The sequence below is a fragment of the Phocoena phocoena genome, chromosome X (assembly GCF_963924675.1).
Source record: "Phocoena phocoena chromosome X, mPhoPho1.1, whole genome shotgun sequence".
NCBI lineage: Eukaryota > Metazoa > Chordata > Mammalia > Artiodactyla > Phocoenidae > Phocoena > Phocoena phocoena.
Genome location: NC_089240.1, coordinates 103,089,619 through 103,093,797, shown reverse-complemented (window position 1 = coordinate 103,093,797; position 4,179 = coordinate 103,089,619).

Sequence of the window (4,179 nt, the reverse complement as noted above, 5' to 3'; positions counted from 1 at the left end):
TAACATCTTTTTCTAGGGATTTGCCTTGTTCTTTGGTTTGGAACATATTCCTTTGTATACTCAGTTTGCTTCTCTCTCTCTCTCTCCCTCTCCCTCTCTCTCTCTCCCTCTATATATATATAGAGGGAGAGAGAGAGAGAGAGATTTCTATACACACACACACAGCGCCAAACAGCTACCCTCCTCAGACTTGAAGGAGTGGTCTTGTGTAGGAGCCATTCTGTGTGGTCCAAAGCACAATCTCCCCTACCAGAACCAGGCATTCTATGGATATCCCTCATGTGGGCTGCGTGTGCCTGCTGGCTTTGATAGGGCAGTGGCCACTGCATGGAGAGGGCAGGGATCAGGGTTCTTGCCTAGCCCACTTGTGGCTCAGCTGCCACATGAGGAGTCATGGCTAGGTCTCTACATGGGATGGGTGGGCCTCAGGGTGCCTGCCCAGGCTGATTATGGCTTGGCTGTTGTGAGAAGCGGGAGGGGCTGTGGCGTTTGCCCATTCAGGCTCTGTGCAGGGTTCTGCCTAACTTATTTGTGATATGCCCCTGCCATTGAGTGTGTGCTGATGCCTGTCAGTGTTTCAAGAGGAGGAATCTCATTTGGCATGTAGTTTTAGGATGCTAGAACCTTAGGCAGCAGCTTTTAAAGTATGAATACACATACATTCCTGTGGGGCCACAATCCTAATCCCTGCTGACCTCTAGACCAGGAGAACTGGAGGGGTCCCCTGGGTGACAGTTGCTAAAGTTCGGGCTCCTGACACGTGTATAATCTCCTTTCTGGGGAGCCTCACTGAGCTGTAGCAAGGCTAAGGGGTGTGTGAGGATGGCGTATCCCTGCTTACGTTCCCTGGGAGTGCCTCCTTAGTCTCTAGATGTGCAGGAAACCTGAAACCTGTCTGTCAGGGTGAAGCTCCAGGCTATGTAAATAGGCCTTTTTCACAAGAAGACTGGGGCTGTGTTTCAGTCTACTGTCCATGCAGTATCTTGGGGGTAGTGGCCTGCCAAGAACTGTCCTTTCCATTGCTACAGTCCCATGGAGCTCAGAAATGCCAGCCCCCTTGGCCATCAGGGCCAGGAAATCAAGGGGTGTTCCCTGTGTAGACTGTGTATGCCTACTGATTTTAGCTAGGTGGCTGGGGAGTGTGGGAGGTGGGGCTTGCTCTCTTCCTTCAGGAATGCAGCAAGAAGATTACCTGACTGACTGCATCCATGGGCTTTAGCAATGCAAAATGAGAGTGCCTTGTCTATGTCTGTGTGTTGTCTTTAGGCTAGGAATAGGAGAATACCATGACTGTTCATGCTTGCCAGCCCCAACCAGGAGGCAGGGGAGTATTGAGTCGACTTTAGGCTGGGAGAGGGATAATGCAGTGACTGCTCACATTCACCAGTCCTAGTCAGTGAGTGGAGGGGTGTTGCAGCTGCCCAAACTCGCAGACTTTAGCTAGTAGGAGAATGCTGCAACAGTTGGCACCCACCTGCCACAGCAGGAAGCCAGGAAGTGCTGCGGCTGCCAGAGCTCTCTGGCTTCAGCAATGCAGAGGGGTAATGCTATAATAGCTCATGCTCAACCTTGTGCCCCAGCTCCCTCACCTGTCCTAGCAGGTTAGGTGAGAAGTGAAACAATGGTGTTTGCCAGTGCCTCCATCTGTGGGAGTGTTTCCACCACCTCCCACCCCTCCAATTGATGCTTTTAGATTCACAAATGACTCCTTCACATATAGTCTTGGCACTTTTCAAACTGCTGTTATTTCACTGGATCTCAGGGTGAATGAGACTGCATGTGAGCCCTTTACGAGGGGAGTCTCAGTTTCCTATAGCACTTTGGGACCCTTGGATGTCAGCTTCATTGGTTTTTTAAGCCAAGCGTTTTGGGGTCTCATATCTCTGGTATAGATCCCAGGGGCCGGGGTGCCTAATGTGGGGTGCCAACCCCTCTCTCCTCTGGCAGAAGTGCCTGCCTGGTAAGATACCTCTCTATTGTGTACTGCCTTACTGGGGGTAGAATTTTTGGTGAGAGCATTTTTCTGCCTCTCCTACCCATCTCAATGTAGTCATTTTTATTCTTTGTTGTGGAGCAGGTGTTCAGCTGGTTCTCAGGTTCTTTTTACAGGGAACTGATCCATATTAAGGTGTGTATTTGTTGTGTCCATGGGAGGAGGCAAGTTCAAGCTCTTTCTATGCTGCCACCTTGAACCACCTCCAAATACTGATTTTTTTACTGTCCCTATAGCTTTGCTTTTCCCAGAATATCATGTAATTGAAACCATACAGTATGTAGGCTTTTCAGAATGGCTTCTTTTACTTAGCAATATACATTTAAAGTTTATCTATGTGTTTTGGGGGCTTGATAGTTTATCTCATTTTTTTCAGTTAAATTGTACTTGAATTTCTTTATTTGTTGCTACCATAGTTCTTAATTAAGCATCACTAAAATATATCAGCCTTAAAATTTTTTAATATGGAAATGGGTTGATCTGTTTAAGTGAATGATGCACAGTTAAGTTTTTTCTTTAAAGAAGTAAGGTCAGGAAACAGAAATCACCATCTATAGTCAATAGATGTGCCAATTCTCAATTACCAGTACTTAGCAAAGTTTGATACAGAGTAAATGCACAATAAGTATCTTTCTGTTGCATGAAGAAAAGTTTTGGTATTTTTGACTGCTTTAATAATGATAACAATAATATTAATAATCATTGTTAATGTTTATTGAGCATTTACAATGTGCCATGTAATGTGCTAAACACTTAACTTATATTATCTCACTTAATCCTAACATCAACATCATGAGTTTATTATCCCCATTTTCCAGATGAGAAGAGCCAAAGCTCATTGAAGTCACTTGCCCAAGGCCAGATAAGTAATCAGTACCAAACAACTTATTTCTTTTTAATCCTCCATAACATTCCATTGTGTGAACGTACCATTCACCTATTGATATAATCTTGGTTGCTTCAGTTTTTTGGTGATTATAAATAAAACTGCTATAAATATTCACATGTAAGTTTTTATGTAGGAGTAAGTGTTCAAATCAGTTGATAGTCTCTAGGAGCAGGATTGCTGGGTTATATGTTAGGGCTATGCTTAATATTTTGAGAAACTACTGAACTATCTTCCAAGGTGGCACCTCTTCCAAGGTTCTGGTGGGAATATTTTGTATTCCCACCAGCAATGAATGACAGTTCCTACTGCAGTATATCATAGCCAGCATTCGATATTTTCTACCAGTCTGTGGCTTGTCTTTCATTCACTTAGCAGTCATTTGGAGAGCAGAAGTTTTTAATTTTACTAAAGCCCAACTTATACACTTTTTTAGTGAGGTGAAGTTTTACATAACACAAAATTAACCATTTGAAGGATAAAGTGCTGTGAGTGACATTTTAGCATATTCAAAATGTTGTAAAACCATTACCTCTAATTAGTTCAGAGATATTTTCATCACTTCCAAAACAAAACCCATACCCAATAAGCAGTCACTTCTCATTCCCTCCTCCCTCAGCCATTGGCAATCAATAATCTGTTTTCTCTTTCTATAGATTTGCATGATTTGGATATTCTATGTATATGGGATTAGACAATATTAACTTTTGTGTCTTTTTTGTTACTTAGCATGTTTCTCAGATTCATCAGTGTTATAGCATATACTTGTACTTCATTCCTTTTTACAGCTGAATGATAATCCATTGTTTGAGTGTACCACACTTTGTTTACCCATTCACCAGTTGAAGGACATTTGGGTTGTTTCCACCTTTTGACGATTGTGAATAGTGCTGTTCTGAACATACATATACATATATTTGTTTGAATACTTGTTTTCAAATCTCTTGGTGTATATCTAGAAGTGGAATTGCTGGGCCTTATGGTAATTCTACATTTAGCTTTTTGAGAAAACACCAAACTGTTTTTCTCAGTGACTACCATTTCACCAGCAACATGTAAAGGCAATGATTTCTTCATTCCTCAGTGTCACTTATTTTCCTTTTTAATTACTATACTATAGCCAAATAAGTGGATATGAAGTGGCATCTCATAGTTTTATTTGCATTTTCTTAAGGGCTAATAATGTTGAACGTTATTTAATGTGTTTGTTGGTCATTTGTATATCTTCGGAGAATGTCTATTCATGTCCTTTTATAATTTTTAAATGGGGTTACTTGACTTTTTATTGTTGTTTTAAGAG